We start from the raw sequence: 25944 nt of genomic DNA, 5'->3' as shown, positions 1-25944 counted from the left end.
CTCAATTCGTCCCACCCTCCCCTTCCCCTCATGTCCACAATTCTGTTCTCTACGTCTGTGTCTCTGTTCCTACCCTGCTCTAGGTTCATCAGTACTGTTTTTCTAGATTCCATATATATGTGTTAACATACAGTATTTGTTTTACTCTTTCTGACTTACCTCACTCTGTATGACAGACTCTAGCTCCACCCACATCACTACAGACGACTCAGTTTCATTCCTTTTTATGGCTGAGTAATATTCCATTGCATATATGTACCACATCTTGTTTATCCATTCATCTGTGGATGGTCATTTTGGTTGCTTCCATGTCCTGGCTATTGTAAACAGTGCTGCGATGAACAATGGGGTGCATGTATCTTTTTGAATTATGGTTTTCTCAGGGTATATACCCAGTAGTGGGATTGCTGGGTCATATGGTAGTTCTATTTTTAGTTTTTAAAGTAACCTCCACACTGTTCTCCATACTGGCTATATCAATGTACATTCCCACCAACAGTGCAGGGGGGTTCCTTTTTTTACACACACTCTCCAGCATTCATTGATGGTAGATTTTTTGATGATAGCCATTCTGACCAGTGTAAGGTGATACTTCATTGTGGTTGTGATTTGCATTTCTCTAATGATTAGTGATGTTGAGCATTTTTCATGTGTTTGTTGGCCATCTGCATGTCTTCTTTGGAGAAATGTCTATTTAGGTCTCAAGTGGGTCTCTTGTAGACAGCATATATATGGGTTTTGTTTTTGTATCCATTCAGCCAGTCTGTGTCTTTTGGTTGGAGTATTTAATTCATTTACATTTAAGGTGATCATTGATATGCATGTTCCTATTACCATTTTCTTAATTGTTTTGGGTTTGTTTTTGTAGGTTTTTTCCTTCTCTTGTGTTTCCTGCCTAGAGAAGCTCCTTTAGCATTTGTTGTAAAGCTGGTTTCGTGGTGCTGAATTCTATTAACTTTTGCTTGTCTGTAAAGCTTTTGATTTCTCTGTCAAATCTGAATGCGATCCTTGCTGGGTAGTGTAATCTTGGTTGCAGGTTTTGCCCTTTCATCACTTTAAATATATCCTGCCACTACCTTCTGGCCTACAGAGTTTCAGCTGAAAGATCAGCTGTTAACCTTATGGGGATTCCTTTGTATTTTATTTATTGCTTTTCCTTTGTTGCTTTTAATATTTTTCTTTGTGTTTAATTTTGGTTAGTTTGATTAATATGTGTCTTGGCGTTAATATGTTAATAGGTGTCTCAGTGTCTTGAGTTTATCCTGTATGGGATTCTCTGTGTTTCCTGGACTTAATTGACTATTTCCTTTCCCATGTTAGGGAAGTTTTCAACTACAATCTCTTCAAATATTTTCTCAGACCCTCTCTTTTCCTCTTTTTCTTCTGGGACCCTTGTAATTCGAATGTTGGTGCACTTAATGTTGTCCCAGAGCTCTCTGAGAATGTCCTCATTTCTTTTCATTCTTTTTTCTTTATTTTGCTCTGCTGCAGTTATTTCCACCACTCTATTTTCCAGCTCACTTATCTGTTCTTCTGCCTCAGTTATTCTGCTATTGATTCCTTTTAGTGTATTTTCCATTTCAGTTATTGTGTTGTTCATCACTGATTGTCTGTTCTTTAGTTCTTCTAGATCCCTGTTAAACATTTCTTGTATCTTCTCCATCTGTGCCTCCATTCTATTTCTGAGATTTTGGATCACCTTTACTATCATTACTCTGAATTCTTTCTCAGGTAGTTTGCCTCTTTCCTCTTCATTTATTTGGTCTTATGGGTTTTTATCTTGCTCCTTTGTCTGCAAGATATTTCTCTGTCTTCTCACTTTTTCTTATTTACTGTGTTTGTAGTCTCCTTTCCCCAAGCTGCAGGGTTGTAGTTCCTCTTGCTTCTGTTCACTGCCCCTGGTAATGAGGTTGGTCCAGTAGCTTGTGTAGCCTTCCTGATGAGAGGGACTGGTGCCTGTGTTCTGATGGGTGGAGCTGAGTCTTTTCCCTCTGATGGGCAGGACCTTGTCAGTGGTGTTTTGGGTTGTCTGTGGCCTTAGTATGACTTTAGGTAGCCTGTCTGCTGTTAGGTGGGTTTGTGCTCCTGTTTTGTTTGTTGTTTGTTGTGAGGTGTCCAGCGCTGGGAGCTGCAGGCAGTTTGGTGGAGCCAGGCCTTGTATTCAGATAGAGGTCTCCTCGAGAGCTCTTGCTGATTAATATTTCCTTGGGCCAGGAATTCTCTGGTGGTCCAGCATCCTGGGCTCAGCGCTCCCTTCCCAGAGGCTCAGGCCTGACTTCCAGTTGGAGAACCAAGACCCCTCAAGTCACTCATTATGGCAATAAAGGGGATTAAGAAAAAAAAAAAAGACAAACAAAACCCCAAATAGTAAAGGAAAAATCAAACAAACAGAAACTGAAACAAGGAAACATGCACAAACACAAAAGAAACAAAAACAGAACAAAATAAAACAAAAGGCAAGAGGACAACCAGACAAACAAAAGAATTCAAAAACGAAATCAGACAATTAAAAACAAAACTAAGACAGAAAGCCAAAAAACAAAACCAGAGCAGAGTGCCAGCTGAAGAATAAAGCAAAGAAACAAAACTAACCAACAAAAATGATTTTTTAAAAAGAGGGGGCTTCCCTGGTGGCACAGTGGTTGAGAGTCTGCCTGCCAATGCAGGGGACACGGGTTCGTGCCCTGGTCCGGGAAGATCCCACATGCCGCGGGGCGGCTGGGCCCGTGAGCCATGGCCGCTGAGCCTGCACGTCTGGAGCCTGTGCTCCGCAACAGGAGAGGACACAACAGTGAGAGGCCCACGTACCACAAAAAAAAAAAAAAAAAAAAAAGAGGAAAAAACACAGACCAACAGCAAAACAAAGTAGAACTAGAAATATAAAAAATACGTTGAAGAAAAAGAAGAAAAAAAAACAAAAAAGGGAAAAGAACACAGAACAACCAAAAAGCAAAGTAAAAGTAGAAATATATAAAAAATAAATATAAGAAATATATTAAAAAACAAGAAAATCCCAAAAGAGTAAATTTAAAAAAAAACAACAAGAACCAGAAAAAAAAGAGAAAGAACAACAGAACAAATCAAAACATAATAAAAGTAATAGTAATAATAATGTTTTCCTGGGGTCCCAGCTGTCAGTGTCCTTGCCCCCGCTGTGCGCCACAGCCCACCTCCACCTCCCCAAGGGGCCCTCCATTGCCTCTGGGCTGGTCTCTGGACCTGGCATGGGCCCTTATGGGGACCACTCAGACTCTGATCTGGTTGAACTCCCATGTCTGCTTGCTCCCAAAGTCCACAGCTGCCAGAGCTTGACCATTTCTTTTATGGGAGTTCTCATTGTCTACTCAAATATTCCATAGATGCAGGTCTACCTAGCTGATCGTGGGGATTTAATCTTCAGCTTGTGCAGCTGATGGGAAGATTTTCAATCCTCTTCCTTGGTCACCCTGCCCAAGGGGTTCAGCTTTGGTTTTATTCCCACCTCTGCGTGTGGGCCACGAAGGGTCTGCTCCTAGGGCTGCCCTGGAGCACTGGTGTCTGCCCTGGTGAGGACAGGGCATGGAGGTGGTATGGCTGCTTGGACTGTGCGAGACCCAGCAGTGCCAAATGTGCAGGGAAGCTGGCAGCCATGGGTGAAAGCAATATGGCCCTAGTGAAGGCCTTTTTTTTTTTGCACCTGGTGGCAGGTGTGTGAGGAGCAGCCCTAGGAGGGCTTTTACTATTGTCCATCAGCAGATCCTGGCATATGGGGAGAGAGAGGCTACAATAATGGCTCCACCCCCTGTGTGTGACTCAGCAGTAGCGCCCTGCTTCCATGGCAGTCTGGTCTTCCTCCATAGGCATTACCTGTTGCAGATTTTCTCCCTCCCGTCCCCTCAGTTCGTCTCCCTGCAGCAAACAGCAGTCCTCGCCCCAGGCCTGCTCTCCAATCCCTACGCTCCATCTCCCAGCCACCTTGCACACCAGTGAACACACACCCCAGTCTGTGGCACAGTAGGGCTGTGGCCCAGGCCATCTGTGTAGTTCTCACTCTGTCCTGTGACAGACTGGCCACTTCACCCTCCTCCAACAGCCTTAAATGCTTCCCTTCTGTCCCAACCGATTTCTCCATTGGAGGGGGGCTTCCCCAGATGCGGGAATCCCTCCTCTGCTTCAACTCCCCCACTCTGGGGTGCCTGTCCCGTCCTGCATCCTCCTCTCCTTCTCCCTTCTTTCTTTCGTCCTACCCAGTTATGCAGGGATCTTTATAATCCTTTTCAGTGTCCCAGGTCTTCTGCTGGTGTTCAGCTGGTGTTCTGTGAGAACTGTTGCATCTGTGGATGTATTCCTGATGCATCTGTGGAGAGAGATGAACTCCACGTCCTCCTACTCCTCCACCATCTTGGATCCCCCAATCTCTACTTTGTTTTAATGCAACAAGAGATTTTATAATCTGAGAATGGATTATGTCTTGGGGAAAATTTGGCCAATACTGTGTATATAACATGCTTTTAATATCTGTTACTGGTGATGGTAGAGATGATGATGGTGTGTGTGTTTGGGAGGAGGTGGAATGGTGAACACACTAACTAGTAAAACTTTTAAGGAAAAATAATGATGACATATTGTTTTTGTATCCCAAAATATCATTGTTAGCAATATCTGTGAGGTTTAAAATTTACTCTGAAATATCTGGAAATTTTCATGGAAATTCTAGAAAGCTGGGTTGTTTGGATTCAGTTATTACTTTAATAAGGGAAAATAATTTATGCTGTGCAATTGAAAGAAAATTATCAACTAAAAAAAAATAATATAATGCCCTTCTTTGTCTCTTGTAACAGTTTCTGACCTAAAGTCTATCTTGTCTGATATTAGTATAGCCACCCCAATTCTCTTTTGGCTACTATTTTCAGGGAATATCTTTTTCCATCCCTTCCCTCTCAACAAAGTTGTGTATTTAGATCTAAATAAGTCTTTTATAAACAGCATACAGTTGGATCATTTAAAAATTCATTCTGCTAATCTCTACCCTTTGATTAAAGAGTTTAATCTATTTTTGAAAGTAATTACTGATAAGCAGGGACTTACCTCTGCTATTTTGCTATCTGCTTTCTGTATGTTTTACAGCTTTTTTGTTCCTCATTTCTTCCATTACTTCCTTCATTTGTGTTTTTGTCGTGACCCATTTTGATTCCCTTTCATTTTATTTTGTGTATACTTATTTTATAGGTATTTTTATTATGGTTACCATGAGTATATTACATATAATATCCTAAAGTTCTAACAATTTAATTTGAATTGATACCAATTTAACTTTAATCACATACAAAAATGCTACCCCCAAACAGCTCCAACTCTCTCCTTTATGTTACTGGTGTCACAAATTACATCTTTATAGATTGTATGTACAATAACAAAGACTTATAATTTTTTTTTTATCCATTCATCTTTCAGAACCTGTTGAAAAAGAAAAGGTTAGAAACCAAAGTTACAGTACTGGCTCGTATATTTGCCCACATACTTACTTTTTTTTTTTTTGCGGTACACGGGCCTCTCACTGTTGTGGCCTCTCCCATTGTGGAGCACAGGCTCCGGACGCGCAGGCTCAGCGGCCATGGCTCACAGACCCAGCCTGTCCGTGGCATGTGAGATCTTCCCTGACCGGGGCACAAACCCGCATCCCCTGCATCGGCCACCACTGCGCCACCAGGGAAGCCCACACATACTTAATTTTAATGGAGTTCTTATTTCTTCATATGGATTCCAGTTACTATCTGTCATTTTTTCATTTCAGTCTGAAGGAGTTCCTTTATCACTTCTATCACTTTTATCACTTTTATCACTTCTTGTAGGGCATGTGTGGTGGTAATGAACTCCCTCAGTTTTTGTTTATCTGGGAATATCTTAACTTCTCCCTCTTTATTAAATGAACATTTTGCTGGGTATAGAATTCTAGGTTGACCATTTTTTTCTTTTAGCACTTTAAATATATAATTCCAGTGGCTTCTTGCCTCCAAGATTTCTGATTAGAAATCACCTGATAATTTCATTGAGAATCACTTATATGTAGTAAGTTCCTGACATTAAGCCCTTTTTATTGTAATGTTATTGCCTAAAATTAAGATTTGATTGCCAAGGCATCAATTTCAAACAAGCCTATTGTCAGCTATATGACCCAGGTATTATCTAAAAAACTAGATGAGGAATCAGACCTCATTCATCCATGAAGTTCCCCTTTTAGAAACCCCTGAGTAACCTAGATAACTGACCACTTGAGTGACCTTGTTTTTCCCTTCCTGTGCCTAAATTCCCAGTCTTAAGTTTCAAATTTGCCAATAAACAGTGAATCTTGAAACCCCAGGCAACCCACACTTGACCCCAATAAATTCAGAACCCCAGGTCCATTCTCTCAATCTGTGACCATGTTGTGTGGCTCTCAGGTGTGTTGTGTACCCTCCAGGATGTTAGAGTAATAAAGCTTGCTTTTTCAAATTTCTCTGATAGTTGTTGCTGAGGTGCATCTTGCAATCATAATAAGAATCACAAGGGTTAGTCCTGCTGCAACACTGCATTTGGTCAGGGAAATATATCTGTGGGAGCTTGACACAAGTAGTATGGGCCCAGGTGAGTGCCTCAGGCATTCTGAACCAATAACATCACTACTGATAGGCTGAGAGTGACATTAAATGAACCGCTTCTCTCCAGCTGATTTGAAGATTCTCTTTGTCTTTTGCTAGTTTCATTATAATGTGTCTCAGGGTGAGTTTCTTTGAGTTTACCCAACACGGAGTTTGTTCACCTTCTTGAATCTGTAGATTCATGTATTTCAATAAATTTTGGAAAATTTAAGCTGTTATTTCTTAGAATAATATTTCGGTACATTTCTCTCTCTTCTTCTGGGACTACCATATTGTTCCCTTGATGGTGTTCCACAAGTCCCTTATACTCTATTCACTTTTCTTCATTTTTCTCTTATCTACTCCTCAGAGTTGATGATTTCAATTATCCTATCTTCAGAATAATGGATTCTTTCTTCTGCCTGCTCAAATTTGCTGTTGAGTATCTCTAGTGAATTTTTCATTTCAGTTATAGTACTTTACATCTCCATAATTTGTTTGGTTTCTTTTGATAATTTGTTATTATTAATTCACATTTGTTCTTACATAATTTTCCTGATTTCCTCAAGTTGTCTGTCCATGCTTTCCTTTAGATCTTTGAGCATATTTAAGACAGTTGTTTTAAATTCTTTGTTCCTGGGCTTCCTTGAGGATCGTTTCTAGAAATTTATTTAGTTCCTTTGAAGGGGTCATGCTTCCTTGTTTCTCTGTATCACTGTAATTTTTTTATTGTTGAAAACTGTTCATTTGACTATTATAATATAAACTCTTTCATCAGGGTTTGCTGTTTATTTTTTTATTGTTGAAGACTGTAGTACTCCATTTGTTTTGCGACTTTTCCACCTATTTTTGCAGAAACTATTCTTTGCTGTGTTTCATCACTGAAATCTGTTCCCTTAGCTCATGTTTAGCTAATGTTTTAACACAGATTTCTTGAATGCCAAGAGCTCTCATAGGCTTTGCAAATTGGCTTTGTGCTGGAGCAGTCATTCAACACTTAGTCAAGCTTTCTCTGAGCCTAGAGATCTACTCAAGTGAAAGTTTAAAGTCTTCTTAGAGCTTTTTGAGCATGCATCCTGCCTGGGTATGCAGGTGGCTTTCTAAAGTCCCTTGTATACATGGGCTGTTTTTGAATGTATTAATTTCTCATGTAGTCTCACTCTAGCTTCTCCTCCAGACCTTAAATGGCATATTATATGTTTCCACCTGTAATCTCTTGCTCCAGGCATCTGTGAATCTTGTGACTATTAATAGCAGTGCCTACCACTTTTCTGCCTGAGTTTCAAGTTATATGAAATATACAAGTATCTTGTATTCCCCCAGGTTAAAACAGATGTACACAATAACTTGTAAATAAGGTCTGCTCTGCTCCCTGGCTCAAGGGAAGGAACTGGGAACAAGACTGCCATCGTTTCAACACCAAAACTACCATCATGCCCTGGAGGGGTTAGGGAAGGAATGAGTAAAAATGCTACAAAACTTTTCTATTAATTTTAAGATGGCTTTTTCTTAATCAGATATTGGCTTGGTCGCTATAAAACTTTGTTTTCCACAGCTATGATAAAGTTGGTTCAGAAAGCTTCCTGCATGTTTTTCGTTTTTTTTTTTTTTTTTTTTCAATATTTCTGTGGGGTAATGAGCTTGGGGCTTCCTGCTCCACAATTTTCCTCATTTAGCTGAACAAACAGATGTTTAAAGGTTTTTTTAATTACTGAATTTTAGTTTTGTTCATATTATTTGCAATTTCTAGTTTTACTGAATTGTGAAATTTCTACTCCAAGGAATTTATTGAAGTTTTTTGTTGCTGTAATGTACTTTTATATTTTCGACACATACCATCAGCACTGGCTTATTCTTTATTTCCAGAAGACACAGTTTGAAAGATATATCTAGATATGTATTACATTCACTTTATAAAATATGCTATGTATGCATTCTAGGCCAGAATTTCTCAAATTTGTCACTATTAACATTTTGGACAAGATAATTCTTGGTTGTGCCCGTGTGTGGTGGGGGTGGTGATGGTTGTCCTGTGCATTACAGGATGTTTAGCAGCATCCCCAGCCTCTCCATGAGATAAAAGTAGTATCTTCCCCTTAGTTGTGACAACTAAAAATGTCTCTAGACATTGCTAAATGTCCTATGGTGGGTAAAATCATCCTCTGTTGAATACCATTGTTCTAGAGTATGGACTGGCAAACGCTTTTTGGTAAAAGGCAAGATAATAAATATTTTAGGCTTTGCAAGCCATATGGTCCTTGTCACTAGTCAACTACACCTCTGTAGTATAAAGACAGTGCTGACAATATGTAAAAGAACTAGCGTGGCTGAGTTCCAAAAAATTTAATTTAGAAAAAGAAGTGTCAGGTTGCATTTGGCTCAAGGACTATAGTTTGCCAAGCCTTGTTCTAGAACTTCATTTGTTCTCCACTGTATCTGGTATAAAACCAGAAAGGTATATTAAGATCTACTATACCTAATATGTTTATCTTTTATGTTATACCTCTTACAATTGTCGTTTTATGAACCCTGATAACTTATTTCATGCACAGATAATCAAAACATTTATTGCCCTTTTAAAATGGTCTTTAAAAAACATCACTCAAGTGCCCTTTTTCTGATTTCATATTATTTTGCCTAAGTTCGAACTTTAGCAGCCAGGTAAATGAACCTTGATTTATTTGTACATTTATTGGCTTATTAAATTTACTGTTTTATATTTCAAACTTTCTACATTATTTTTTAGGTATAACTGTTTGGTAAAATCTGATAGCAGTTATTTAATAGGTAACTTAACTCCTTTAAGTAAGTTGAGTGGCAGATATATTTGTTTTAGTTCATGTTCAGTTATGTTATAAAAAAGTCTTTTTAGGGCTTCCCTGGTGGCACGGTGGTTGAGAGTCCGCTTGCCGATGCAGGGGACACGGGTTCGTGCCCCGGTCCGGGAAGATCCCACATGCCGCAGAGTGGCTGAGCCCGTGAGCCATGGCCACTGAGCCTGCATGTCCGGAGCCTGTGCTCTGCAACAGGAGAGGCCACAACAGTGAGAGGCCCACGTACCGCAAAAAAAAAAAATAAGTCTTTTTAGTTAATAGTTCTGTTTTCATGGCTCTGTTAATTTTTCTTCTAAAAATTAGGAAGACTGTGTTTTTGCTCTAGTAGGTACTTTTATAATTATAAACTTGTGTAGTTTTTAATCTTCTACTTACTTAGACAGTAACTAGTAATTCCATATTATGGAACCAATGATGAAATCAGTGTTTCTTCTCTCTCCTTAACCATCATTTAATGCCCAATTTTAGTGCCTTTTCTATTATTTCTTAGTGTTTATCATTTTACAATTAAATAAAAATCCTATAACTTGGTTTGTCAGTTGTAAATGATACACTTGGACTCCCAGCCTTTAAAGATCAGAAAATCAGTATGCTAGTACTGCATTCGTTATGTTATACCTTCATTTTCCACATTGTACTGGATCTATTCTTTGTAAACTACCAAAGACACAGGTCTCTAAAAATTCCCACCTAGGGAATTCCCTGGTGGTCCAGGGTTAGGACTCCACGCTTTCACTGCCAAGGGTGCAGGTTTGATCCCTGGTTGGGGAACTAAGATCTCGCAAGCCATGTGGCATGGCCAATAAATAAATAAAATTAAAATTAAAATTCCTACGTATAACTGATCACTTTGGATTTACTTTTCCCTGGATACCTTCTTCTAGTACTCAGTAACTCACCTGAGTAGTTCCTATTTAGACGTTCTTCCTCTAATAACCATGGATCTTCTCCTTCCCCCAAATTGAAGGTCACATCTGGTTTTCCAAAGCAATACTCTATAAGTGGAAAAGAATTTATAATTTGGATCAGCTACATGGGCTTCAATACTTCTGGATATAAAGGAAGGTACAGCTTCAGGAACTATACAATGAAGGTGCTCATTTGACCTTTCTGAGGAGGTGACAGAAGGAATGAATCTTCTTAAATCCCTGAACCTTAGGACTAAATAATTAAATTCTAAAAATAATCCATGTGTGGGGTTTTATACAAGGGATTTCATGGGGACTGTCACTTTACCTCCTCATGTCAAACAAGTAGAAAATCATACAAAATGGAACAATAGGCAGTGCAGGACAGGAATTCTTAAGAAAAAGGAAACAAATTAGGTGAGTCCCGTTATTGCCACAGTACAGAAAATTTCTATGCCACAACACAGTAAGGGAAACCAAAGAAAGCCTGACACTCTCAGTAAGTTGAGGAGACAGAGTTAGTAATTTAGGAATGCCAAGGCAGCTAGAATCTTCAAGACAAAATACTGGAGGGGAAAGAGCTGTAGTAAGGAAGAGCTGTAGAAATCTGCAGAAAGATCTCCTTGAGTCTTTGGCTGAGTAGAGACTTGTGCATGCATGTAAGGAAACTACCTGAGACTGGGGAAAGAATCACTGGCAAGGAGTAGGATGATAAATCACCAAAGCACAGACAGAGATGGGAAGCTTGTTATCCTACCAGCCAGAGTAGAAAGATCTCTTAATTCATGGATGACTCAGTAGAATAACCTGAAAGATCTGCCTTAGTACAGAAGCAAAGCCAGCCCTAGACTGCTCTGAATCCAAGAGAACAAAGCTTTAGATCTTGAAAGGATAAAACTAATTCCAAATAACTTTATTCCAGGGAAAGCCCCCAGATATTTTAAAATACCAAAAAATACAGCACCCGACAAATTAAAATCCATAACTAGCAACCAATAAAAAATTATGAAGTATGAAAAGAAGGCACATATGACCCTTAACCAGGAGAAGAGTCAGTCAAAAGAAACAACAGGATATGACACATATGATAACAGTAGCAGTTAAGAACAAGAGAATAAACAGGATTGCATTCTTGAGGCATTCACATGGTAAGGTCTGCTCACCCACTGAGAGGAGGTGGCTGTAGTTCTCCAGTATCACATCTCTGTACAGGATACTCTGAGCAGGGCCCAGGTGTTTCCACTCCTGGGTTAAATCCACAGTCACGTCCTTGAATGACACTCATGCCTGTAATAGCACATTTCTGATTAATCTGAAGGGTTTAGAAACAGGTAACATAGAAAATACCTTTGAAAACTCTTGTGATGTTTACTGTTGAGAGTTTAAAGCAAAATATTGTAAAATAATAAATAAAATTATAAATTATTACAGCCCTAATTTTGTCTTATACTTTGGGGGCATCACACAATTAGTACAAATATTATTTTCATGCCCTAATTCATTTGTATATATTTCTAAAATATGTACTTATAATCTCAGTTAATATACTACCAAGAAAGCTTAGTGCCTTTTTTAAAAAACTTTTTTTTTATTTATTTAATTTTACTTTTTGGCTGCGCCGTGTGTTAGTTGCAGCACGCGGGATCTTCCTTGAGGCATGTAGGATCTTTCATCGTGGCTTGCAGGCTTCTCTCTAGTTGTGGTGTGTGGGCTTCTCTCTAGTTGCGGCCTGTGGGTTTTCTCTCTCTAGTTGTGGTGTGCAAGCTCCAGGGCACGTGGGCTCTGTAGTTTGCGGCACGTGGGCCCTCTAGTTGAGGTGCGTGAGCTCAGTAGTTGTGATGCGCAGGCTTAGTTACCCCGCGGCATGTGGGATCTTAGTTCCTCAACCAGGGATTGAATCCGTGTCCCTTGCATTGGAAGACGGATTCTTTACCACTGGACCACCAGGGAAATCCCAAAGCTTAGTGTCTTTTTAAAGATAAAGTCATTGTAAATAGGGTTCCTATAATCATTTCTTATACACCAATGGTTCATACACCTGAGCACTCTCTAGGTTACACAAATCCTCAGCCAGAGTCCTCTGCTGGGGTAATGGGGGAATCAATGAATAGAAGCGTGTAAGCCCTGGAGGGAATACTCAGAACCAGACCTGTATTTCAGGAGCTCATATTTATACTCAACAGATTTCCAGCAGAGGTACCATGGCAATCCAATGAACAAAGTTCATACTTCTCAACAAATGGTGCTATAATTTTCAAACATATATAAGGGGAATAAAAAGGTAAAATGCTTTTGGCCATATTAGGCAAATATTTCTTAGATAGGACAAAAAAGCATATATCATTGTTACTTACTGAATTGTGTCCCCCAAAGTTCATATGTTGAAGCCCTAACCCCCAATGTTACTGTATTTGGAGATAGGGTCTTTAAGGAGGTAATTAAGGTTAAATGAAGTTAAAATAGGTGGGGCCCTAATCTGATAGGACCAATGTCGTTATAAGAAGAGGAGGAGACACCAGAGATCTCTCTCTTCCTGTGTGTGTACAGAGGAAAGGCCATGTGAGAACACAGCAATAAGGTGGCCCTCTGTGAGCCTGGAAGAGTTGGTTCACCAGAAACCAACACTGATGACATATTGATCTTGGACTTCCAACCTCCAGAGTTATAAGATATTTCTGCTGTTTAAGCCACCCAGTGTGTGATATTCTGTTATAGCAACCAGCATAGACTAATACATTCATAAAAGAAACCGAAAAAGTTATGAAAAATTGATAAATTTAAAACCTCTGCTCTTTGAAAAATACTGTTAAGAATATGAAAAAACCTAAAATTGAGAGAGAATATCTACAAATCATGTATCTGTGGAAATATTTTTATAGAACATATGTAAGTCTCCAATCAAATAGGCACCTTCACCAAAGAGTAATGGATAACGAACAAAAACATGCTTATTATTAGGCATTAGAAAAATTCAAATTAAAACTAAAATGAAATACCATTACAAACCTAAAATAATGGCTCAAATAAAAAACCTGATATTGTTAAATGCTGGTGAACATACAGAGTAACCATGACCCTGACACATTGCTGATGGGAATGCAAACTAGGACAGCCACTTTGGAAAACAATTTGACATTTTCTTACAACATTAGACATATAATTATTATGAGACCCAGCAAATCCACTCATTCCTTCACATTAACCCAAGAGACTGAAGACATATGTTCACACAAAGAAACCTGTATATGAATATTTATGGCTGGAAATAACCCAAATATGCATCAACTGGTGAATGGATAAATAAACTGTGGACTAGCCACACAACAGATGACTACTCATCAATAGAAAGGAACAAACTACTGAAACATGGACCGGAGACAGAGTGAATGGCACTGTTTGACTCCTGGATCTGTCACAATAATTGGCCCTGGACAATTCACTGACACTCTCAGGTCTAATGTCTTGAAAGTTTTAAATGAGTCAGAGGTAGATGACCATAGAAACCTTTCAGGAACCATCACTGTGGGACTCTGTGAAGTCAGGATAGTGCCACATGTGTGACAGCAGCATCTGTAAACGGGCAATTTAGGGAGAGTGGAGACAGCATTTCCGCCCTCTGCCTGGTTATCCTTTACTCCCAGACCTCAACCTCACTAGCTCTCCAACAAAGTGGCCTTCCCTGAGCAGCCTGCCCCTGGGCCACCCCAGCTCACCTTGCTCTTTTCAAGACTGGCCCAAACTCCCAACTGTCACACCATGTGGTGGCTTCTGAATGTGGTGGCATTACCAAGTCTGGCTCATTCCTGGCAGAAGGATCAAGAACTACTTCTTGATCTTGTGCAGACCTGCTCCTGGGCTCTTCTGCCTCCACTCTGTAGCGCTGGGGAGAGGTCTAAGGTCAAGGGGTGCTCTCTTCCAGGTAAGACTCCTTTACCAGAGTCCCCCTGCTTCGTACTTCACAAGAGCTGCTGTGCTCTAAAATGAATCTCCCAGGAGCTGGAATCTAGTCCTGGGCCACAATTTTAAGGCCAGAAAGCTGACCTTCTTGGAATTCATTATAATCTTAGACTGAAAACACAGCCTGAAGTGCATGAAGGGATAGGAGGCTCTGTCTGACTCAAAGGATCTGAGGAGACAACAGAAATCCCAGAATACATTTGACATATGGTAGGATTCCATCTACATTCACTTACTATTATATCCCTGGAGATTTGGGGACGTTACTCTGTTAGGTGCTGTGAAGGCTGCAATGCTGATTTCTGGCAGATGTGATATTTAGACAAAGCCTGAGATTGGAAGTAAAGCACACCTGCCCTTGAATCCAGACTCCCTCATTGCTAGCTTGTGACCTGAGCCATCAGTCCACTAACCTGAGCTTCGGTTATTTTTAATGCAGATGGTTAAACAGACCTCACAGAATGGTTGAGGTTTATACATACTCCAACCAATAAAAAGGACGAAGTGTCTTCTAAATATAATAGCAGTTGTCAAGTACCCAGGGCTTAGTACCCTGCACTAGCCTACCTGATTTACAGGTGATGACTTATCTGAGTTTTAAAACAATGCCATGAAGCAGTCATTATTAATGTCCTTACTGACAGATGAGAAACTTCTTTCTTATCCAGGTTCCTTCTGTCGCCCCTGCTTAAAGGTGACAGACCTGGAATTTACCTGGGTCTTTCTGGCTCCAGAGCTCGGGCTCCACCACAGACCCACCGCCTGCGCTTTCTGGCACGCTCACCATCCGCATTATGAACAAACAAGCACCACGCTCCCTACCACGGCCGCCGCGGGGGCTTTTCTCCGGTTCGGCTGCAAGTGGGGCCAGACAAACGATCCAGAAGTTCCCGTGAGGCGCGGAGTCTCCATCCCCCCAAATCCACTCTACAGGAGGACAATCAAGGACCCAGCGCCAACTATCAACCAGGGACGAAAGTGCAGAAACAGGAACGCGCAGCTGGGCCTGCACACGCGCAAATGTAGCCTAGACACTACCCAGAGGGCTGCACGGTGACCCAACCAGATTGAAGACTACATTTCCCATAAATCTCTGTTTATTTGCCGTTTCTTTGCAGCGTTTCTTCTTTATTATTAGACTGTTGCAAGGTGTGCTATATGTTCCTTTCTGCCCAGGTTCTCTCAGAGACCCCAGGCGTTATGGGTTAATTTGAACTTTACTGCCAAATACTACATCGCATGGTCTTGCATCACACTCCGAAGGGGAAAACAACAGTTGCCAAAGACGCTGGGAACAATTTGCGAAATTTGAATGTGGAGTGGTGATTAGGAATTGAGCATAATAATGTCAGCGAATATTAGTTACTCAGTTGTTACATGGAATTATATTGATTGACTGGAAAATGTATTGATTTTGTAAAGGCACGCATAAGGACACGGTTTGCACTGAAGTCATCTTGTTAATTCATTTTACAAAATTTGAGCAAAAACTAATTAAAGCAAATACAGCAAAAGGTTAGGTTTCTTAAGTTGATGGAGGGCATAGCTATTTATGGATACTCATTTTACCATTTTCTATTTTTTTGTTGTCTAGGAAAAATTAATAGCTGATCTAAAGGTGAAATAATTTTATTCAAGCCAACCTGTGGATCACAGACCTGGAAACAGTCTTTCAGAAAACTGAGGACTATTCCACCTGTTAGAAGTCAAAGTCATAGTCATATACATTTTCAAGACGAAGGATGGTACGTCAAAATGACACACTGATATTTTACATAAAGTTCCCTAAAGATACATAGTCCAGACCTGCACGTACAAGGGGAGAAGTAGGTCACTATGACCCCTTACAGGATTAGGAAAGGAAAAATTAATCTTCTAAGAAGTTATGTTACTGGTATCAGAAGGAGAAAAAGAAAACACTGATCTTTGTGGTGGAGCAGGCATTTCTGCCTTTGAGGAGGTCTGGTTAATGTATAATGCAGATGCACACAGCACTTTAGGGCTGGCCTAATAGGGGCAAGGAATATGTTATGATTAAAATTTCGTGTCCTGCCTTAAGACATAGCTTTTATTCCATCACTGTTTTTCAAATTTTTGTAATACAAAGAAAAGGATAGGCATTCTCTTTCCATCAATGCCCTGTTAAAACTCTGAGTTGCCAAAAGTAGTCAAGATACAAATAACTTTGGGGAATAAGGCAAATAAGAAACTTGAACATTAAGCACAACAGTACCATAAAAGAAAGTATCTGTGACCAGCAGAATTTATCTCAGGAAAGGGAAAAGAGCAAATTTCAAAAATGCATAATGCACGAAAATGCACACAATTCAAAATAAGAAAACGTTTATCAAGAAAAGCACTCAGGGGGTCTCCCCGGTGGCGCAGTGGTTGAGAGTCCGCCTGCCGATACAGGGGACATGGGTTCGTGCCCCGGTCCGGGAAGATCCCATGTGCCGCAGAGTGGCTGGGCCCGTGAGCCATGGCCGCTGAGCCTGCGCGTCCGGAGCTTGTGCTCCGCAACGGGAGAGGCCACAACAGTGAGAGGCCCACGTACCGCAAAAAAAAAAAAAAAAAAAAGAAAGAAAGAAAGAAAAGCACTCATTTTTCAGAGGTGACCCTACTGCAGCCTTAGTGAGCATCCTGTTGGTTTTTTCTTTTAACCAAATCAGGCACATATGAGCATAATATTATAGGAACATCTTTTAACTAAATTACATATATTGAGCATGTATCTGGTCAATATTATTTCACATCAATCCTTTTTTCTATGACAATGATTGTTAAAGTTTGGTCCTATTCATACAGTGAAAAAAGGATTACAGCCATCAAGAAGTTAGTGCAATTTAAGTGAACACAGGCATAAAGGTTCAGCAGCTTTCCTAGGAAGCTTTCGTTCCCGCCCACGCCTGGGAACTCGCTTCACCGGGCCGTTCAGCCTCCTCAGAGTGCGTGCTGTTGGTGTGGACTGGGCTCGGGGCCACCGGAGGGGGCGGCGGGCACAGTTCAGCGGGCGCTAAAGAGCTCTCCTCGCTGCTCCCCAGGCCCCGCCGCCACCGACGCAGCTCCCTTGGCTCGTCCTCTGGCCTAGCTCCACCTCGCTTGGGGAATCCTCCGCAGACCCGCGTCTGGGCGCGTCCTCCTGCCTTGCTTGGCTGGATCTGGAGGCGTCTTCCGGCGCAGCTTTGCCAGAGCGGCTATGGCGGCGCGGGTGTGGGCGCGTCCTCAGCTGCTCAGGACGGGTCTGCTGGCGTGCTCCAATGCCTGAGTCTTGGGGAACAGACGCAGCCGGGATCTAGGCACGTCTCCCATGAGGTAAGCTCCTGCCACCGCACCCACACCCTCCAGGCCCCCGGCCAGCGTGAAAGGAGTCTGGGTTTACCTCAACTGGGAAAGGAGTCTTGTACGTTGGTCTGTTCCCGATGGTCATGAGTATGACCTCAGGTGGCCTCGGCCTGCAGCGGCTTTAAGCAGGATTTCGGTTTCGGCCAGAGACTGAGGTCGGGCAGTGGCAGTGAGAGCACTGAATCCTAGTCACCTGTCCACCAGGGACGAGTGACAAGGCCCTGGCCTGTCAGCTGTGCAGAAATGAATTTCCACATAGAGACGGAAAGTAGTGAAACAAGGAAAGTGTTTATTAGGAGGAAAAAGAGTACATATGTGTGGAGAGACACACGGGCGACCTCAGATAGAGTCACGCCCTCCCGGTAGTTTGAATCACTTTTATGGGGCATTTCTTCCGGGTTTCCTTTGGCCAATCATCTTGCTTTGCCTGGTTCTGAGTCTGTATATGGTATATCTCAGGGTCCTCCCATGCGCGCATCTCTTAGCCAAGATGGGTTCTAGCGAAAAGGCCTATGGGTATGTTGGCATCACTTACTGTGGGGTGGTGCCCCCTCCCTTTTTGACCTCCAAGGAGCCTTTCTGCACTGTGTGTAGTCAGGGAGGTCTCCTTGACTTCGAGAATGAGGAATATGTGGTCTTTTATCTCTTATCTGTGCAGATCCCAGCCTCCATCCATCATCCCAGCTTCCTCCATCATCCTCCATTGTGGAGTTTCTGTCCACAGGGGAGAAACTGTTCAGCCTGGGGCCCATCTGTCTCCTGCTTCAGGTATGTCCCCTTAATTAGACTGAATTTTCCATCTTTGCAAAAATGAACCCTACTCTGTCATGTGGACTCTTTGGGAAGGACAAAAAAACCATATTATCCATAAAAAATGCAATTGGTTTATTAATAATCAAATATGCTTTTTTGTTAAGCGCAGCTTTCTAGATAAATATCCTTGAACGCATACTGTGAAAGCTAAGTGTGACAGTATAGTAGACAGTCAACCCAACTACATTTACTAGTGTTGCACCTTGATATTTTATCACCCTTACGTTATGTGCTGAGCAAGGCTATTAAATAAGCCTTTTTATTTTTTAAACACTTGAGTTGTTCCTGTTTATTTTTTAATGTAAGTATATTTAAACGTTTCTTTTTAAATTATAAATACATGCTGGATAATGGAATTTACCTCTGCTCTCCATCCCATCTTCCATATAAAACCAGTATTAACTGATGCTGAATTCTAGACTTTATGTTACAGCTAACTGCATTTTTCAAAAAGCATGGTTACTACTTATTTACAACTTGTTTTTATACAAGTTGTCTCCTGATCCAATTGTCTGGTCAGGCTAAATCATTCTTTTCCTTAGCTGCATTGTAGGGGTATGTCATGTTTATTTAATCAATGTTTTTGTTATTGATGTTCAGTTTGTTTCCAATTTTCACTTTTATAAATAATATATAGCAAACATCATTGCCCATACATCTTTTGCATATATGTGTGATTATTCCTTTGGCACAAAAGCCAAAATGATAGACTTGCTCAGTTCAGATGTGTGCAAGTGGGAATTCCCTGGCGGACCAGTGGTTAGGACTGTGCTTTCACTGCCAAGGGCCGGTTTCCATCCCTGGTCCAGGGCTGGTTTCCATCCCTGGTCCAGGAACCAACATCCTGAAAGCCATGTGGCAAAAAAAAAGGAAAAAAAAAAAAAAAAAGAAAAAAAAGTGTACGTGTTAAACATTTTATAGATGCTAACAAATAGTCCTGAGAAAGACTGTATCAATTTATGTTGTTTCCTCACATCCATTCCAACACCAGATAGCATGCATTTTTGATAAGTAATTATTAGTGATGCTTAAGGAATTGCTATTCACGTTCTAATGGAGAGAAAGTGGACCATACATATATTCGTTCAACAAACATTTATTGAAAGCCTGCTGTGTGACACATCATTCTAGATGTTGGGATTTTAACAAACAATATAAGAGATAAAAGTCCCTACTCTTGTGGAGTTTGTGATCAGGGTTGCCGTGGTCAATTGTTAAGAAACAATGGGACACTTAAGGAGATCTAATGAAATAAGGGCAGGGTTGGTGAGACACACCCTGTGACTAGTGACTGTAGGGAGACATTATCACCAAAAGGCATGCAGGGAGTATAACTACAACTTGACAGGAAAGACTGCCCCAAGAGGAGCTATGGTCTTAAGAGGAACATTAGAATGGCTTAGTATAGAAGGCCAAAGGAATAAATACCCAAACCTCACTTGTTTTTCACCCTCTCGTGTCCTGTCCGGTAGTGACTATTTACATCCTCCCACTCTGTTTGGTTCCTAGAAGTGCATCCACATAGTCTCCTCCAGGTCTCCTTGTTAATTTTCCAGTTATATTCTTTACCAGCCCCGGATTACCAGTGAGTTCATTGAGCCATTCATATTGAATTATTATGATTCTAAACACATCTCCTTCCACACAAAGTGGACAATCAGATATACCTCCCCAAACTCTGCCCACTAAGGAGGATTTCTCTTCACTACAGCCTTTCAGGGCCAGCATTCTGCCACCATCCCTTGCAGACACATCTGTCACCCAAGGAGAGTACTCTTTCCTCCTCTGTTAAACATTTATAGTGGACCCCCCATGGGACTCTAAGGAGCATTGAAGGTCATGTGGTGAGTCAATAGGAGTAAATGTTGCAGGAAAGGGGACCCCTTCCAGGGCCCAAGAGTGGGCTCTTGTCTAACACTCAGAAATGAATTGTCCGAGGAAACACGTGTACTGACAAAGCAGAAGACTTTATTGGGAAGGGGTGCCCGGACAGAGAGCAGCAGGGTAAGGGAACCCAGAAGAACTGCTCTGCCACGTGGCTCACAGTCTCGGGTTTTATGGTAATGTGATTAGTTTCCGGGTTGTCTCTGGCCAATCATCTTTCTTGGCCCATATTTGGTCTGAGTCAATGGTCCTTCCTGGTGGCCCGTGCATCTCTCAGCCAAGATGGATTCCAGTGAGAAGGATTCTGGGAGATTGGTAGGACATGGACTGGTGTCTCCCCCCTCTTTTAGGCCCCTCCTGAATTCTCCCAGTTAGTTTTTGTGACAGCACTGTGTTCCTTATTGGGATCTCTTATTGTGAGATACCTCATGCAAGTGGTTATCATTATACCTGGCCAAATGTGCAGGCGGTTTTGGTCAACAGTTCCCTAATGTAAGTACCATGTGACTGTGAACCACTTGATTATACAGTTTGCTTATACCTTCTGGTCCTGTTTTGATCTGGTCTTATATTTACCATCCCATTTAACAAAGGAATAGCTTTACACATATCCAATATTTTGGTTCAGTGAAGTAGATTATACAAGTTGATGATAGATATTTTGGTTCACATAGTCACTTGGTATCCCATGTTCAGTCTCCATCAGGACCCAATGGCAAATCAGAAGCTGCTTTTCAAATGGAGGATGATTATCATAAGGTAAAGGCATAACTTACTCCAAAACCCCAGGAACCTGAGCTGTATTGAGGCTTCTAATCTATGAACACGGCATGTGTCTCCATTTTTCTTCTTTGATTTTTTAGCCAACATTTTGTATTTTTTGCATACAGATCCTGCACATGTTTTGTCAAATTCTTTTTAATTTTTTGGAACAATTGTAAATAATAATATGTTTTTTATTTCAGTTTCCAATGTTCATTGCTAATGTATAGAAATATAACTGATATTTGTGTGTTGATCTTGTATTCCATGATCTTGCTAAACTCTATAGTTTTAGGAATGTTTTGGTAAATTCCTTGGATTTTCTATGTAGACAATCATGCAATCAGCAAGTAAGGGTAGATTTAGTTTTTCCTTTCCAATTTGTATGACTTGCCTTGCTTTTTCTTTTCTCAAATTATTGAAATAGCCAGGGTTTCCAGTACAATGTAAGTTGTTTTGGGGAAAGTGAGCACCGTTGCTGTGGTAATAATTTTAAGGGAAAAGCATTAGGACTTTAATCATTAAGTGTGATGTTAGCTTTAGTAATTTTGTAGTTCTTTATCAGATTCAGGAAATTCCCTTTTATTTCTAGTTTGCCGAGAGTTGTTGTTGAATAAATGTTGCCTTTGGTCCAGTGCTTTTTCTGTACCAACTGATCGGATCATGTGGTTTTTCTTTTTTACCCTGTCAAAATAGCAGATTACGCTGGTTAATTTTCATATATTGAACCAGCCTTGCATTTGTGGACTAAACTGTACCTGGTTATATTGTATCTTTCTTTTTATATACTTATGGATATGATTGACTTATATTTTGTTGAGAACTTGTATGTCTATGTTCATAAGGGAAATTGATATAGTTCTCTTTTTCCATACTGTCTTTGACTTTGATATTGGCCTTATAAAATGAGGTGGGAAGTGTTCCCTCCACTTTTGTTTTCTGGAAGAGTTTGTGTAGAATTGGTGTTATATCACCCCCAGCTTCATTGAGGTATAATTGACAAATAAAAATCATTTATATTCAAGGTGTATAACTTGGTACTTTGATATGCATATATATTGTGATCACCACAAAGAAGCTAATTTACATATCCACTACCTCACATAGTTACCATTTTCTTTTTCTTCTTTTTTTTCTATGGTGATAACACTTACAATTTAATCTCATAGTAAATTTCAAATATTGTTAATTTTAGTCACATTGCCCACCATAGATTAGATTTCCAGAACTTATCTTGCATACCTGAAACTTTGTACCCTGTCACCAGCATCTCCCCATTTCCTCCTCCTCCCAGCCCTGGGCAATCACAATTCTACTGTCTGCTTCTATGAGTTTGACTAGATTCCACACATTATTTCATCTTTAAATGTTTGGTAGACTCACCAGTGAAGAAAACTGATCTGGAAATTTCCTTTTTTGCAGGTGTGTGTGTGTGTTTGTGTGTGTGTGTGTTTTTTTCTGCACGTTCAATCTATTTAATATAAGACTACTTAAATGATCGATTTCATCTTGGGTGAGTTTTGTGTTTGTAGTTTTCAAGGAATTGGACCATTTTGTCTAATTTGTTGAATCTCTATGTATAGACTTGTTCATATTATTCTCTTATTATCCTTTTTAATATCTGTGGGTTCTGTAGGAATTCTTTCATCCCTGATGTTGGTAATTTGTATCTTCCTTTTGTCATTGTCAGTCTTGCTAGAAGTTTATCAATTTCACTTATATTTTCAAAAAACCCAAAGTTTTGCCTCTGATTTTCTCTTTTGTTTTCATGTTTTAATTGTACTAATTCTTGTTCTCATCTTTATCATTCCCTTTCTTCTAGCTTTCTGTTTATTTTCCCTTCTTTTTCTATTTTCTTGTGGTAGAAACTTAGATTGTTGGTTTGAGATTGTTTTTCTAATATAAAACTTTAGTGCTCTAAATTTCCTGATAAACGCTGCTTTACTTACATCCAATAGATGCTATGCTATATTTTTACTTTCACTTATGTATTTTTTTCATGAAGCTTCCTTTCGACCACTGGAATGTTGAGAATAGTGTTGTTTAATTTCCAAGGTCAGGAGATTTTCCTATTACTTTTCTGTTACTGCTTTCAAGTTTGATTCCCCCATGGTCAGAGAATATTTTGTATGACTTTAATATTTTTCATATTTGTTTTATTTCCCAGGACATAGCCTATCTTTGTGTTCCAGGTGCACTTGAAATGATGTATTCTGCTGTTATTCAATAAATTTCAATTCAATCCTGTTTTGGGGTTTTTTTTGCCATGCTACATGGCTTGTGGGATCTTAGTTCCCCGACCAGGGATTGAACCTGTGCCCATGGCAGTGAAAGCACCGAGTGCTAACCACTGGACCACCAGGGAATTCCCTAGATCCTGTCGATTGATGGTGTTCTTCAATTCTTTTATATCTTTGCTGACTTTCTGTTCATTGCTTCTATCAATCACTGAGGTGTTAAAATCCCAACCTATTAATTATAGTCTATCGTCTATTTCTCCTTTCAGTTCTGTCAGATTTTGCTTCATGTACTGTATTTTGAATCTCTGTTGTTCGATGTATATATAATTAGAATTGTTATCTCTTCTTCATGAAGTGACTATTTTATTTTATAATTACGTAATGTTCTTTTTGTCCCTGGTAATTTTTTTTGTTGTTCTGAAATCTACTTTGTCTGATATTAATATGGTTATTCCAGCTTTCTTGGATTAGTGTTTGCATGTTATATCTTTTTGGTACTTTTACTTTGAGCATACCTATATCATTACATTTCAAGTGAGTTTTCTGTACGTAGCATATAGTTTGGTCTTTTTTTGTTTTGTCTTTGTTTCTCGTAATCCATTCTTCCAATCTGTAACATATCACTCTCTACTGGTATCAATGTCTTACTACTTCAAAGATTATGTAGAAGCTTTATGAGCTTTCTGGTCCCTTAAATTACCCTCTTTATAATACAGTTGTCTTAAATATTACTTCTACTTACATTGAGAATCACATTAGACAATGTTATCATTTTTACTTTGACCCACTAAAAACTGAAAAACTTAGAAGAAAGAGAGAATAGTATATTGTATTAACTATATATTTACTCTTCCTATTGGTTTTCCTCCATTTTGGATGTTCTAAGCTTTCTTTTGCTATTATTTCCTTTCTGTCTGAAGAACTTACTTTAGCCATTCTTTTAGAGAAGATCTGCTGATGACAAATTCTCTTACTTTTGATTCATTTGAGGATGTCTTTATTTCATCTTCGTCTTAGAGAATATTTTTTCTGGGTATAAAACTTTGGGTTGACAGTTCTTTCTTTCAGCACTTTAAAAAGGTTGTGCCATTCATTCTGGCTTCCATCGTTTCTGATGATAAATCCTCTGTCATTCAAATCATTACTCTCCTATAAGTTAAGCCTCATTTATCTCTGGCTGCTTTCAAGGATGTTTCTTTGTGCTTATTTTTCAGAAATTTTATTCTGATATGTCTCAATATGGAATTATTTGGATTTTTCTTGTCAGGGCTTTGCTCAGCTTCTTCAGACATTAGTTTTTTGCGTTTTTCTAAGTATTGGAAGTTCACGGTTACTATTTCTTCAAATATTTATTCAGTTCCATACTCTTTCTCTTCTGTTTCTGGGACTTTGAGGACATCAATGTCAGACCTTTGGTTTTTGTTCCACAGGTCCCTAAGGTTGTTTTCTGTCTGTCATTTAGATTGGATAATTTCTATTGATAGTTCCTTGAATTCACTAATTCTTTCTTCTTTCGTCTTCATTCAGGTAATGAGCCCATCCAGTGAATTTTTATTTCAGTTAATGCATTTTTCACTTTGACAGATTTCCACTTCCTTATGTGTTCTTTTTCTTTGCTAAGAATTTCTATTTTCTCATTTGTTTCAAGATAATTCACAATTGCTTATTGTGGCATTTTTATGACAACTACTTTAAAACCCTTGTCAGTAATTCCAACATCTGTGTCATATCAGTGTTGCTAGTCTATGATTTACATTTCTCATTTAAGTTGAGATTTTTTAGCCTCTCAACGTGATGTGCAATTTTGGGTTGAGATTCTGGTTCCTATTTAAATCTTCCATTTTAGCAGGCAAATGTTTTGGTTTAAAATGCACTTCCTGTTCCAATTTTGTGGGCTGTGGTTCAAAAATTAATTTAGTTTTCAAAGGCTTTGCAGGGCTATCCAGATTTGTTCCACTGTGTGCTGTCCAGAGACCCATTTGAAACCTGGGCAGAATTCCACACCAGTGTTCAGTTCTCAAACCTTTTCTTGTTTCTTGTTGGGTTTATGCTTGGGCTGTCCAGAGTTCTGTCCAGGACTTCATGCACAGATTAAGAAAATTTCTTTCTCTAGTTCACTTCTCTCTATAGTGCCCCCCTTCCCATTATCTAGTTGGGAGGGGCATCCCTTTTTCTGAAGGGTGGTAAGCACAGACAGAACTTTGTTGATATTCTCTGCAGCTGCAGCATTCAATGTGGAGGGGAAGGGATACCACCTTGCTATTTCAGGTCAGGCATGGAAGACAAGTCTGTTCCCACAGTTTCTGGTTATCTAGAGAGGGTTGGATTCTACCTAGTTATTGAAGGGAAGAGATAGAAAATCAGTCTTTTCCCACAGTCTCCATGGTTGTAAATGGAAAGTGCTGCTTCATTATTACTTGTCAGGAATGAATGTCAGGACTTCATACACAGGGGGACATGGCTGACAAGGGGGTGCCTCCCTGTTATTGCAGGGTGGGGATTGAAGACAAGACTCTGTCTACAGTCTCTGCAGCTGCAGTGCCCAGTGACAATTAAGGGGAGTGTGTGTGTGTGTGTGTGTGTGTGTGCTTTTTTCTGTTTTCCTAAA

This window comes from Monodon monoceros, unplaced genomic scaffold (assembly GCF_005190385.1).
Source record: "Monodon monoceros isolate NGI ecotype Baffin Bay Population unplaced genomic scaffold, NGI_Narwhal_1 Super_Scaffold_5, whole genome shotgun sequence".
Lineage (NCBI taxonomy): Eukaryota > Metazoa > Chordata > Mammalia > Artiodactyla > Monodontidae > Monodon > Monodon monoceros.
Note: the sequence above shows the minus strand (reverse complement) of the source record.